This window comes from Symphalangus syndactylus, chromosome 16, assembly GCF_028878055.3.
Source record: "Symphalangus syndactylus isolate Jambi chromosome 16, NHGRI_mSymSyn1-v2.1_pri, whole genome shotgun sequence".
Classification (NCBI taxonomy): domain Eukaryota; kingdom Metazoa; phylum Chordata; class Mammalia; order Primates; family Hylobatidae; genus Symphalangus; species Symphalangus syndactylus.
In genome coordinates this window covers 12,038,916-12,053,229 of record NC_072438.2, presented here as the reverse complement: position 1 = coordinate 12,053,229, position 14,314 = coordinate 12,038,916, and the positions used below count along the sequence as shown (strand labels likewise).

The 14,314-nt window shown below is 63.0% G+C and overlaps 1 protein-coding gene across 2 annotated transcripts in view; it reads right to left on the bottom strand.

The window, feature by feature from the left end:
* Positions 1-8,303, bottom strand: part of SH3BP2 (SH3 domain binding protein 2) — a 40,625-nt gene extending 32,322 nt beyond the window's left edge. Inside the window, exon 1 of one of the 2 annotated variants that reach the window (XM_055245753.2) lies at positions 8,188-8,303. The gene's annotated coding sequence lies outside the window, so the exon portion shown is untranslated. The remainder of the gene's footprint in view (positions 1-8,187) is intronic. The other variant, XM_055245758.2, reaches the window with a different exon arrangement.
* Positions 8,304-14,314: the final 6,011 nt, after the last annotated feature.

Genomic DNA, 14,314 nt, shown 5'->3' with positions numbered 1-14,314 from the left:
CTGTGTGTTCCTCCTCAGCCTGGGAACCCCAGAGCCTCAGGGCCTGGGCAGGGGACGGGGTGACTCATGCCCGCTGGCTCCTGTCCTCACCCTCAGCGTGGCCCGGAGGGGGCCTGGGTGACCTGAACGTTCCCAGGCCCCTCACAATGCTCCACTGTTCAGAGGCCCAGTGAGGACAAGGGTCTGGCGGTGGGCCCGGGCTGCCGGGAAAGGAGCCCAGCCCCCAGCGTCTCCCGCAGGCTCCCTGCGCCCCTGCAGTCTGGTCCCGGTCCTCCGCGGTCAAGACAGGCAGGGGCAGAGTCCGGATCAGGATCTCCTCCTCTCCTCCTCTCCGCCCCCAACCATGCAACTGTCCTGCCCGCTTCCCAAGCCCAGGCCGCCCACAGCCCAGCTCCTTCCTCTTCGGAGCCAGCCTGTCACAGCCCTTCTGCTGCAGCCTCAGTGGAGGTGGCTCTCAGAGACAGCTCGGCTCAGCCTCAGGGCTCAAGGCCACCCATGCTCTACCTCACCGGACACCTCTCAGGCTGTTCCAGGAGTTCCTCATGCCGTTACCCACCTGCAAACCCCTGCCTGGCGTTCTGCCCCAGGCCAGGTCACCCCAAGACACCCCCAATGCCCTTACTGCTCCCTGGGGATGGCACTCCAGGCCAGGTCCTTCCTCTAGTCAATGGCTCTAGTCAGGGCCCCCAACCACCACAGCCAGGGAGGTGGCACAGCCCGGTGGACATTCTGGGGACACAGCCTCAGGAGTGACTTTCGGATGCCCTTTCCCTCCCCAGGGAGGCAGCTCTGGACCATGCCACTGTCTGCCAGAAAAACCAGCCGAGGAGGAGGGAGACTGAGCCGGGGATAGTCAGTACCACCAGGGCCAATGCCACCCCAATCTCACCAGTCTGCTTCTCCCTCCCCTTTCATCCCCAGTAGCCCCTGTGCAGGGGTCACCGACCCCATCCTGGTCACGTCACCTCCTCCACTCCCACCCAGCTTTCCGCAGCCTCCACAAACCCACTTCTCTCTGTGGCAGCCCCCATCCTTCCGCTAGACCCTGCCCGAGCTTCTCATGGTCTTCTTGTGGCCACTGCTTGGAGGGTGTATGTTCGGTGGTGGTCTCCAGACCCCAGAGTAAGCTTGAAAACATAAGCCAGCCCCTGCTGGAAACCCCGCCAGGCCCTTGGGCCCCACCTCTCCAGCCCCTCTCTCTTTTCGAAACCAGGGTGTCTTTCACACAGCTCGAGCCCTCAGCCTGGCCCCTCCTCCTACTGCCCCTCAAGGAGGCCCCCCAGGGGGATCCGTGAGGCGCCCCTGGCATCTTTGGTGCTGCCTTTTCCCAGCTTCGTACTGGAAGGGCTAGGACCCTGCCTGCCGCAAGGGCGGCTCTGGGTAGGTCTTCAAGGGGGCCTGGGTGCCAAGTGGGTCCCCCCCTGCTTCTCAGGACCCCAGCCCTGGAACAGCTGTCCCCTTGATGCCAGCTGGCAGGAACCCTGGCATGGGGCAAGGCCCGCTAGGTCCTCTGCAGAGGTGGGGGTTGGGGGTCCTTTCTCAATCTTCTTCCTTCCCCAGCAACTTCCTGCCCCAGAGGCAGGCACAGCCACTCCGACCACAAAACTTCACCCTCCTGGTCACATCCTCAAGAAAATGGGAAGATTGATCTCAGAGAGCCCCCGCCCCAAGTAGCGAACCTTCCTGAAGCCAGCACCCAGGACCCCAGGATGGCTCAGGGCTCAGAGGCAGCCACTGCTCCTCCCTCCACTTTACACACCCAGGGCCCCATCCCACCTCATTAGGCAGCTGCAGCCCAGGGTCTGAAGCTGAGCGAGGTCCAGTCGCGGTGAGGGTCCCGAGGGGAAGGCATTTCAGAGATTCCACCCCCAGGGTCCCGCCTGGGAGCAGCTCCTCCGGTGGGGAGGAAGGAGCCACCTGTGGCGACAGGCAGCCAGCAGGGGTACAGCAGGAACAAAGTCCTGAGGCAGGGCCGGTATGGGTGGCGGGTGGAGACTGAGGCTGCACCCCTGAGCGCCATTAGTCCTGGTCAGCCCGGAGGCCTCAACGACCTGAGGCCGGCTTTGGAGGTTCCGAGGCCCCGTGCTGCGTGCAGTTCCTGGGGGGCCACTCCCACACATCCCGCCCCAGCAGCTGGGTGGGCACCCCCTCACCCTCACGCATCCCATGAGGCTGCACTTCCTGTCCCTGCCCTGCCCAGAGAAGGTGGAGGATGCCCAGGTCACACGGCCTGGCCTGGTGGAGCCACCTGAGCCAGGCAGCACCTGTGTTCCTAGAGGTCTCAGCCTGGGAACGCCTGAGGCCACAGGAGGTGACGGCAACGGAAAGTCACTTCCCCCTGCTTGGGGGATGCAGCCACATCATCTTCCCCTCTGCCCTGGTCAAACTCACTCTGCTGACCACTGATCTGCCTGCGAGGCCAGGCCCCAGCACTATCTGCCTAGCCATCAGCGGACCGCCTGGGGCAGCGCCAGCCACTCGCCCCACTGGAAAGGGGCTTCCCTTTCTGGCCTCAAGTAGGAGGAGAGGAAGCAGCTGGGGTCAGGGAGGGGCGTTTCCGAGAGAGGAGATGAGTGCTGAGTTTCCTGGCCTGCCTCCTCTGGCTCTGAGCCTGGTCTCCATGCAGGGCTGTGTCCCCCCACCTGCCACTCAGGGCTTCCAGGCCAGCTTTTCTGGATCTTTCCCCATTGCCCTCCTAACGGTGAGAAATCCGGCCTTTTGCTTGGACCTGCCTCAGGTGCCAGCTCTTTGGGACCCAAAACCCTGGTGGCACAGGGAGGCCAGGCTAACTCCAATCTTGCACCAACACACACGTTTAGGAAGAGCAGCTACAGAGAAAGAAAGCACTTTCGTTCAGGGAGAGGACAGGGGACACCGACTCAGCTCGGCGGCTCCTTCCTCACCAGGCCTTGGTCCTCCCATCTACCGCTGCCAGGGCCACCGAGACCAGGCCCAGAAGCAGCTGGGTCCCTGCTGCCGGGTGGCAGGCAGCGGTGGCTGTCACAGCGCAGCCCACAGGGGGAAGGGAGGAGGCTCTGATGGAAACCTGAAGAGTTTCGTGGGAGGCCAAAGCACAACAGTCTGATATTATCTGATTGGAAACTCCACCAACTGGGCGACAGCTGCCAGGCTGACTGGCACATTAGGCTCTGATGCTCAGTAGAGAGTTAAACACGGGGGTGTGGGAGAGTGACAAGCCACCTTCAAAGAGCTTGGCACAGCCTGCCCGCTGCCCGCGTCACTTCCCTGCCCAGGAGTGGGAGGCTGGGAGAGCCCACACTCCCCTCACACTTCCTCTGGGACAGGCCCACGTGGGCTCCACCAGGGCATGGGCACTCAGACGCGACCCTGTCCTTCCTGAGTTCCCAAGCAGGAGGGGCAGTCGGACAGGTCACCATGGATGGGTCAACATGCATGGTGGCCACAGACCAGGCTGGGGGCTCAGGAAGGCACCCAGCTCAGGGTGGAGTTGGGGGTGGCCAGAGAGGGTACCCTGAGCACCAAGCAGGACAGACACTTATGTCTTCAGTTGAAATTGCTTCTAAGGGAGAGAGTGGCAAGGTGGGCCAGGCAGGCGAGCTGCTACCCATAGGCACCTGCCAGCAGTCCTGCCCTGTGACCTGTGGCCTGTCTGCTCTTGCAGTGCATGCCTAGCCCAGGGCCCAGTACACAGGCACCCAATGTTGCATGAGCGGGGCCCGGGGCTGGGCAGCAGCCTTCTGAAGGAGGTCCACCACTGCCCCAGAGGCAGAGACCAGGGTGGGTGGCAATGGCGCACCACTGCCCCAGACTCCCAAAGCTGAGACAAAGCCAAGGACCGCCCAGCATTCTAGGTTCCCAGACTGGCCCATGACCGCTTCCCACTTTGTCCAGGGGCAGCCAGCAGCAAGGGCCCACCCCTATGCCTGGCTCAGGACAGTGGGCAGGGCTGCAGGGGGCAGCCCAGGGCATGGGGACCCGGGGCCCTCAAATGCCACAGAAGAGCATCACTAGATTACAACACCCCTGGGTCGAGGCTGAAGGAACTGCCCCAAACGGAGCTGCACATTCACACAGGGTCAAGGGCAGGGAGGCCCCAGCTTGGGCCTGGGGATCTGGCCTCCCATGAGTTAGACCTACTTTCACCCCATTTCACAAGGAGGACGCTGAAGCCCTCAGACGAAGCCTGCTCTGAGCCCAGAACTCAGCTCCCCTCTGGTGCCTGAGAGAAGCTCTGTGCCGCCTCCCTCGGCCCCTGCCTCGCTGCCTCAGCCCCGTGTGCCATGGCACGCACACTGCCTTCTTGAGACTGTTGCCTGCCAGCCCGGCTGACCCTGGGGCGGGGACCTGGCCTCCTTCTGCAGGCTTGAGCAGACAGGCACCCTACACCCCACCCAGCTGCCTGGAGCAGGCTCAGCAGGAGTGCAGTAAACATCTGATTCAGAAGGAAGCAGAGGGCACTTCTTGGAATCAGCTTGGCTACAGGGATGGGGGTATGGATGCCACAAGGCTGCTCTGCCAACCCCTCGGGGCTCCTCTGATCTCCCCAGGCCACTGCTCCAAGTGGCCGAGCCCACATTCTTCCCAGAGGCCAGCTGGCAAAGATGGACCAGATGTGACTGGAATCCATGAAGAAAGGGCCAGTCACCTCTGGGTGTTGGGGCCAGCAGTTCCAGCATGATCTGTGATCGGGGGCCGGGAGACCAAGCAGGGCCTGACCACTCTCATGGCCTTGGAAGTTACAGAGCCTGGGGAGAAGAGAGAAGGGTGGGGGAGGGCACCTTTCTCCCCTCCTGGGAGCCTGCACCACCTCGAGCTCCTGTCTGACCCAGGTCTCCACCCGCCCCGAACCTGGGCACATGCTTCTCTTGCATCACCCTTGAAGGATGAGTGTAGTCAGGGGCCCGGCACAGAACCCAAATCCAGCAGCGTGGCCCAGAGCCAGGGATTTCTGTCATCCCGTTTTGCAGAATAGGAAACTGAGGGTCAGGAAGTGCAACTCGCCTACAAGGCTCAGGTCTCCTGGCCCATGGCCGAGAGGCAGTCCCTTGCTCTTGGCACCATCCTGTCTGCCCTCCCATGCACAGGCCAAGGGGTGGTGAGGAGGGCTCCAGTGCCCCAGGGAGGGGGGCCAGCCAGTGAGCCCAAAATGCTCCCTACCACCCCCTCTGGGACTTAGGCAGCCCACACGTGGGACTGTCTCCAGCCCCTGGGTGTCCAGACAGGGCCACCGGAAGAATGCAGAGGCCTTCTGGGGAGGAGCCGCCTATCCTGGAGGAAGGATTCCAGGGTCTGCACGGCTCCTTCTCCTTGCCTGCCAGGCCCCTCCATACCCTCACCACACCTGGCATGCACAGGCCACTCCCGTCAAACTGGTCTGCCACCCGCCCGCCTTTGGCTCAGTCTGTCTGTACCTGCATGGCTGCCCGCCCGGCTCAGATCCTTCCTCCTGACGGCACACCCTGTATTCATTGGACCAAGGGGTGGGAGCCGCCCCACTGCGTCTGGGGTAGGACAGCTCTCACCTTGTGGCAAATTTCCCGTCTTTTCCCTGCCAGCCTGCCCTTGTCCTCACCTGCCCAGGCTGCACAGTGATGGCCAAGCCACCTGGTTATTAAAGAACTATATACTCAGCCAGGCATGGGGGCTCATGCCTGTAATCCCAGCACTTTGGGAGGCGGGGAGATCATGCGATCAAGAGATCAAGACCGTCCTGGCCAACATGGTGAAACCCCGTCTCTACTAAAAATACAAATAAAATTAGCTGGGTGTGGTGGTGCGCGTCTGTAGTCCCAGCTACTCGGGAGGCTGAGGCAGGAGAATCACTTGAACCCGAGAGGTGGAGGTTGCAGTGAGCCGAGATCACGTCATTGCACTCCAGCCTGGGTGACAGAACAAGACTCCGCCTCAAAAAAAAAAAAAAAAAAAAAATAGAACCATATACTCGTGCCCATGGCTTATGGAGGCCAGAGAGTGAGGAGGGCAGAGCCTGCCACACATAGTCACTGACCTGGGGTGTCCCCACAAGGGAGCTTTTGAGGACAGAACCCAGGAAGACCCAGGGGCTTCCCAACATTGGCCACTCCTGATGGACTCAGGCCTTAGCCCAATGTGGGCAGGAACCTGGGAGCCTTGCCCTTCACCCAGGCCTCTCCAGGCCAGGCCCTGTCCCCACCCAAGACAGGACATACAGCGGCCCTGAGGACCAGGGAGAGCACCCTCAGCGACCCACTGTCACTGAATACCAAGCACATGTCACCAACACCACCATTCCCCCCACGGACACTCATAGCCACCCACCAGGTCCAAAGTGCTTCACAGCCCTCAGGTCATGGATGAGAAAATGGAGGCGCAGCAGGGCGAAGCCTCTGGCCATGATCACACAGCTGGAACCTGGTGGCATCTGAGTTCACACCCAAGATCCTGGCTGAGTTTGAGCCCTTCCTCCCTGCCCCTCAGGAACCAAGGCTGGCCATCTCGTCTCTCTGGGTCCCTGGACTTCCCATCTGTGGGCCTGCTTGTGTGCATGCATCCCTTGGGGGGTGGGGAGCTCCAGCTGACTCAGCACCCTGCTTCCTCTGTCCAGAAAGGGCCGAGGCAGGCCCAGAGCCTGCCCTCCCTCTGTCTGCCTCTCCCGGCCAGCCTCCTTGGTGGGCTCCCCCATGACCCATGAGGCCTGGGGACTCCCCGAAAGGCCAGGCCCCCTGTCAGCACCCCTCTCACCAGATGGCCCTGGCTGTCAGTTCCTAGACACCGCTGCCTATCTGTCTTCCTTCTGCCTGCCCCCTCCAGGGTGTGCCCAATGTAGGGCACAGAGCCAGGCAATGGGAGCCTGGCAGGTGGCAGGGAGAGGGTGTAGACAGAATCCTCACTCCCTTGCAGCCCTCGTCCCAGGCCTCCTGTCCTTCCAGGAGTGGAGTGCTGGGAGTGGGGCCCTGAGGCTGGGCTCCAAGAGGGCCCTTCAAGGGTGTCTACGTAAAGGAGACAGTGGACAGAGTGGGAAGAACCAGGAGGGGGTGGAGCCCAGCCCCTCCTCTGGTCCCACAGGGCCTGAGCCAGTGAGGGCAGGGGCTTGCCCAGGCACATGGAGTTGGTGCAGGGCTGACCTGAACCCAGAGTCTTGCTTCGGTCAGGAGGAGGCCGTGGGCCCTGCCTTCAGGCGGGTGTGGAAGGAATTCTACACATTTCATCACCAGCTCATGTCACCTGCAAGGCCACACACGTGCCATCCAGGCAGGCTGTCCACCCCAGCAGCCCACACGGAGTACCCGCCCATGGCCACAGCCAATTCGAAGGACTTAAGTGTGGCCACTAGACCAGGAGGCATAGCTGTCCCCAGTGTCAACAGATGAGCAAACTGAGGCACAGAGAGGGGATAGGAGGTGCTCACGGAATGGAGCACCAGCACAAAGCTCCCACAGCAGGGCTCAGGCCCTCAATGGCCCCAGGGAGCCAAGCAGCGGGAAAGTGCTGGGCTGCAGGGAGGCCGGTACACAGGTGGAAGGAACTGTCCCCGCCCCCTAACTCCTCCAGTCCCTCTGCCATCCCTGAGATTCCCTGTTGCCCATGAGAGTCTCAGACGCCCGGCTATCAGTCACTCACACTTTAGTGTGAATCAGCGCCAGTCGGCGGCTTTTCTTGCCCTCCGTGAAGCGCGGCCGCTGCAGAGGGAAGGGAAGTTTGGATTCCGGGAAGGGCGGAGAGCGAGTGGCCGCCGCAGCCTTTGAGTCTTGTGGGGAGAATCGCGTAAAGGGGTCCCGCGGCGGGGCCAGAGGGGCGCGAGGGGTGCGAAACAGACGCGTCGTACCGCCTCCCACCCCTGAGCCCCCGGCAAGGGACACCCGGCCCCCGCCCCGAAGCCGCGCTCCCTCGGGCAGTGCCCGCCGTACCCAGGCCCCGTGCGTCCTTTGGCAAGGACAGGAGGCCCCGGGGCCCGGGGGAGGCTGCTGCGCACCCGAGACCCCCGAGACCCGCCAAGACCTGCCGGGACCCCGAGACTCCCCCGAGACCTGCCAAGACCTGCCGGGACCCCGAGACTTCCCCGAGACTCCCCCGAGACCCGCCGAGACCTGTCGGGACCCGAGCCTCCCCCGAGACCCGCCGAAAGCCCCCAGACCGCCAGGACCCGCCAAGCCCCTTCCAGACGCCAAGACCGCCCCCCCACCGCGAGACCCCCGAGACCCGCCGAGACCCGCCGCCGAGACTTACCCGCCGAGCGCTCTCCTGGCCCGCGGGCCCTGGGTCGAGGCGGCGGCTCCACTCGGCCGCCAGGCGCTCCAGCCCGCGAGGCCGGCCGCCCGCAGCTCCGTCCCGCCCGCGTCCGCGCCCGCCCAGTCCGCCCTCCTCCTGGCCCCGCCCCGGGCCGGCACCGCCCCTCCCCGGCGGCTCCCGCAGTCCTGGGGGTCCGAGCTGGGCTTGGGGCGGGGCCGGGACCTCAGGTTGGGCGGAGAACTGCACGTGGCCCCCGCGGTCCCGGAGGAGGCCCCTGGGGGGCGAAGGCTGGCGTTGTCGCGGGCTTAGACGCCGGGTCCACAGTAGGTGCTTAGTTCTCGCCCGTGAGTGAGGTAGCGTGTCCGTTCCTCCTGCGTGTCCCTCCCTGTGACACCCCGCGGCCCAGCGATCCAGGTGGAAAGGGCGCTGTCCACCCCCCCCCAGCCCCGTGGTCCTGATCCTGGGCGGCCCCACCCCTGCCCCGTGAGTGCCACTTAGGCCCCGGCCAAGACAGGAGCAGGGGAGGCGGAGGAGGGCTTGCTGGGCACCAGGGAAACTTGTGTTTGCTTCCAAATGGCCTCCAGGGTACTTATCAGGCACTTCCCAGGGGGACCTTGACCCTTGGACCAGGTCTGGACCCCGGTGGCCCAGAAGTCGTCTTGGGGGCTGGGGGGCACAGGAGACCGGGTGCTTCACACTTGGCCTCCTCTGAGGCTCTTTCCTCCGCCATCACCCTCTCCCTAATAGTAGGCCCAGATTCCTTGGTTTAAGGGCAGGGGCGAGAAGAGGAGGGGGCTTCCTGGGAGGAAATGGCTTCCCTGGGGAGCCCTCAGGGCCAGGTAGGTGGAGGGAGCTGTGGAGAGAGTGAAGAGGCTGGGGAGACCAAGCCCGGCCTGCAGAGCTTAGGGGCGAGTGGACCACCCCCCACCCGGTGCGGGGGTCAACTGCTTGGGGCTTGGGGGGGACTCCTCCCCATGAGGAGTGGGGACTGGACCCCAGGTCCCAGAGCCCAGGGAGCTGTACGAGGGAGGACGGGATCTTGCTGGGAACCCAAGGGAGCTGGGGGTGGGTGGTGGTGACCTGGCCCTGTCCAGGCAGGAGGCTGAGGTCTGACCTTCTGTGCTGAGCACAAGGGGCCAGAGTCCAATGACAGGGGCTGAATTGGCTGCTCCAAATCAGGCAGGGGCAGGGGTGTCCAGGGCTGGCCCTGCAGCAGGTGAAGGACTGGGTTTGGGTCCTACAGGTTGAAATACCTGAGGGCCCCTAGGAGACACCGCCAAACCAAGCGGGTTCCGAGGGTTGCAGCTGGACCGAGTGTAGGCCAAGTCACCGTCCACCTGTCCCAGAGCTGCCCAATAATGGGTCCCAAGCCTCAGAAAGGGGATCCCTGGCTGCAATAGCCCTCCTCCCTGCTGGAGAGACACACTTGGGATCAGAGAGGTTAACTGGGGAGGGGAGTAAGTGGGAGGAGCCAGAAAACTAGGTGGCCATGCCCTGAGCTCAGGCATAGAGGAGGAGCTGGTGCCTACCAGGAAGTGACCAGGACCAAGGCAGGGCCTCCGGAGGGGAAGGGACAAAGCAGGGGATGGCAGAGGCAGGGGAGGATATGGGAGAGTCTCCAGACAACAGAGCCCCATTTTCCCATCTGTGAAATGGAGGGGGGCCTCTACTGGGGAGGCAGCAGGAGAAGTGGATGGGGCATGAGAGCAGGCAGATACTCACCCTACCTGGCCCAGGGCCACCCCTCACGCCAGTGCTAGGGCTGTGACTCTACCCACCCACAGCCTAGCTCTCAGGGCTGAACTTAGACCCCAGTGAGGGAGTAGATGGGTGCTGGCTGGGGTGCTCACTCTCTGGGGTGCCTGCTCACATCCCCACCTGTAAGTGTCCTGCGCCTCGCTCCCCAGGTCTCAACTCTGCTCGTCTCAGCCTTGGGTAGCCTGCAACTCTTCTGCCCACCCCCACTCTGGGCTATTTCACGTTTTCCTAGCAGGGACCAAGAGGTAGGAACTACAGCCATTGTGGAAGTGGCTGGGCTCAGCCCCATCCGACATTCAGTGCTGCCACTGTTAGCACCGCATGGGGCTGCGTCACTCCTATAAGAGGCCACATGCGGAGAGGGCTCCAGGCTGGGCTAAGGCTCCTGACAAAACACTCATGACCTTGGGGCTGTACATCTTGATGTCCCTGATGTCCAGTTCAGCTAAAGAAATGCCTGGCCCCACACCAGACCCCGGGGACCCAAGATGATACAGGGAAGTCCCCACCCTTGTGGCTCATGAGAGGAGCAAATGGACAAATAAGCAGATGCCATTGGGTCACAGCAAGTGTCCTGTTCCCAGGGGGCCAGCTGGGGAAAGGGGCAGAGACCGGGAGGGGAGTGGAGCAAAGCCAGACGTCGGTACTGCCCCGCCAGGGCCTGACTGCAGGGCAGGGTGTGCAGGGCTGGCCTCAGATGCCAAGCTCAGAGTTGACGGAGCAGGGTCACTGCAGACAGTGTGGACGGACCAGGCGCCTAGAGAATGATCACCCAGAAATGCAAATCGCCTCTGCAGGGCACCTCGGCCAAACAGGGGGAACAGGGTGCAGCCTCCACCTTGGGCAGAATTTGACACGTCATATTACTCCCCTTCTCCCTTACCAGTCCAACCCCAGGGCGCGGGAGGAAGGAACCCCAGTTGGGGCCTCAGGGCAGCTCCAGCAGCCCATCCGAGCAAGAAGCTGTTGGAGGCTGTGGCCAGCGCCTCTGGGCACCCAGGGGTTTCGCTGAGGCTGACGGGGCAGGCGTGGGTGGATGGCCTCGCCTGCTGGGAGGGTATGCAGGGCAGGTGAGCAGAGGTAAGGCGAGGACCCCTGGTTGGCAGGGAGCTGGGGAGCAGGCCTCTGCAGGGCACATCTGGGGTAGAAGCCCATGGTGATGCCCCAATCACACTCACAGAACAAGGCCAAAGAGCAGGGGGCCGGTCCCCCGCCACACCCATCCCCCACGTGCCATTGGCCATGCCACTGATTTGGCAGGACCTAGAACAGGCAGAGGCAGCTGCTGTCTGGGAGGTAGGGCAGGACCTGCTGAGGGCAAGGCTGGCAGTTAGGATGGGGAGGGGGAGATCTGCCGCTGGCCTACGGGTCACAGGCGTCCCAGCAGGAGGCTTTATGCGCCGGCCGCCAGGGACCCCTCCCAAGTCTCTTTTTCCTTCCTTGGGCCAGCAACCCTGGAGTCGTCTGCACTGATGCCTCTCCGCTCACCCCACATCCCATCCACCCTGAAGGTTCTGTTGGCAAAGCGCACCTGGAATCCTGCCCTTCTCAGCCCCTGCCTGCCTCATCCTCCCTCTCCTGCCCTTGCCTGGCAGTGTCCACCATCACACCAGAGGGATCCAGTCACAGTGTGAGTCAGGTCATGTCACTTCTTCACTCAGAACTTTCCGTAGATCCCGCCTCCCCCGAGGCAAATGCCTTCTGTCCTTGCATGGGCAAGGCCCAGACCGAGCCTGTGCCACCTGCCTGCTCCCCGAGTCCTCTCTCCGTAGCCCCGCTCGGCGTTGCAAACACTGGCCTCCTGTCTCCTCCAGTGCCGCAGGCGCATTCCCACCTCAGGGCCTTTGCACTTGCCATTCCTGCCCCTAGATCACCCTTGGCCGGTGTGCCTGGACCCCTCGCTTCCCTTGGTCTGGGCTCTGCTTCCAGGGCACCTGAGTTACAAAATATACTCCCAGTGCATGATTGGTGAATGAACAGACAAAGGCCTCAAGGGGCAGCCCCAAGGAAGGGGCTAGGTAGGTTTTTTGTGTTTTTGTTTTGAGATAGGGTCTCACTCTGTTGCCCAGGCTGGAGTGCAGTGGCACTGCAGCCTCAACCTCCTGGGCTCAGGTGAGCCTCCCACCTCAGCTGGGACTATAGGCATGTGCCACCACACCCAGCTAATTTTTATTATTTTTTATTTTTTATTTTTTTGTAGAGATAGGGTCTCACCATGTTGCCCAGACTGGTCTCGAACTACTGGGCTCAAAGGTTCTGCCCACCTCAGCTCCCAAAGTGCTGGGATTACTGGCGTGAGCCACTGCGCCCATCCTAGCCAGGTTTTGGAGCTGCCAACTGGGTCCCGTGTCCAGAGGACCTTGGAAGCATGGACCCTGCCCTCCTGCCTGTCCCTGTCCCCAGGAGTGGCCCCACAGTGATACCAGGTACCACCTCACCAGGCCGCCTCGCTAGGAGAGGCAATTCCTGAGTAGGGCCAAGGCCACAGGCAGCCCACCTGCTTCCTTGGGGATAGGAGGGAACAGGTTCCCACCCTACCTCCCCCAATCCCCACTCCCTGGGGGAGGCTGTTTGGAGTCATCCTGCCACACAGCCCAGCACTGGAGGGAGGGGCAGAGGGGGTGTGGGGGAGGATGTGGCTCATGGGAAGAGGAGTTTGAGGAGGCAGGCTGGACCTCACACACAGGCATCAGGCTGGCTCTGAGGACAGGGCTGGGGGCTGGCATCTCTCCCAGAAGGCTGGGCTGGTGGCAGGCACTCTGTCAGGGAGGGCAGGCTGGACAGAAGTGGCCCGTCCCAGGCTCTGGGACATCTCTGCGTCCCAGGCCAGGCCTGGCTGCCTCACACCTTGCCCTGGGTGGGATGGGGAATGTTTTCTCCTTTGCCAAATGAAGGGGAAAGGAGCAGCCCGGGGCTGGAGGGGGAGCAGCAGAGGTTGGGTGGGATAGTAGGACATGTGTGCTGGGCGAGGGGTGGAGGCATGGAGGCCCGCTCAGGTCTCAGCCAGACCCCACGCCAGAGTTCCCTGCACACTGGCCTCCCCTCTGCCTCCACTGCCCTCCAGCGCCATCCCGGGAAAGCCAGCTCAGTAGCATTACCCCAAGGGACCTCCCCAGACCCCCCCGGTCATGCCCAGATGTGCACCTACATCCCACCACACTGCCCAGAACTAGCCTTCCTCAGCACCCCATCCCACCCCCTAGGCTGGGGCTTCTTGAGGGCAGGGGTCTTCCAGTGGCTGTGGTCCCCGGGATGGTCCAACACGGGGCCCTGCTCAGAAAACATCCTCAGTGGGTGGCCCCAGCCTGTGGGCTTCTGGCCCTCAGTGAGCGTGTGGAGGGCGGGGCCCGCAGCCAGCTGGCCCACTGCCCCTCGTGCCTGGGACAGGCCTGGCTTCCTGGCCAGCCTGAGAGCCGGTAAAGGCTGACGAAGTCGGCGAAGGCTCTTTGGGGACAGTAGGACTGAGCTGGGCTCCCACAACCTGGGAGGACTCTCCTGGCAGGGGCACAGCCCTAGAGGGCAGAGTGAGGGAATGGAGCCAGAGCTGACGCCAGGTCCAGGGCCAGCCAGCGCCCCCAGGCCACCAGCACTCCCCAGGCGGACCTGCCCTGCCTGCCTGGCTGCCACACCTCTAGCCCAGGTCAGCTGCTGGCTCTGTCCTCTGAGGTTTGCTTGAGTCAATTTTCTACATAAAATGAGAGTGTCAGGCAGGTCCCACTACGAAGCTCTATTTTGTAACACCAGGCCTGTGGGTGGAGGACCCAGGACCCACGCACGCACTGGCTTTTCTATTTTTACATCCAGAGTCGCCTGCTCTCACCCCCGGAGCCCAATTTGGAACTTGAAAGCAGCACATTCTATTCTGGGGCCACTTCCGGCCCCTGTGCCGTGGGAGGTGGGTGTTTGTACACAACAGCCTGCCCCACCCGCCTCCCTCCAAAACACCCCCTCTCCTGTCACCCCCCCACCCCCACCACCGCCCCTTGCCAGCCACGTGATCTTCAGGAACGCATTGAGATCTGGAAGGGGAAGCCCATGTGGGGCTTGGGAAGGGGAAGCTGTGGCCTTCAACAGTGGTGAGGTTCCCACGTCACCCCAAGGGGTCCCCACCTATCACCCCAGCCCAGGCTCAGGAGAGGCGGCCAGCCCTTCCCCAGCCAGCGCTGGACACTGAGACATGAGGGTGCAAGGTGGCCCGCATGACAGCAAAGCCCCTTACGACCAGAGCAGGAAGGAACAGGAGAACAGATTAGCCTGGGAGGCCTCCCGGGAGAGGGGACCCCAGGAGACACTTGAGGGCTGCTCCGGCCTCGACTCCCCAGGCCTCTCCCAGGGCCCTGGCAGGACTGGGCTGCCTTGGCAGGAG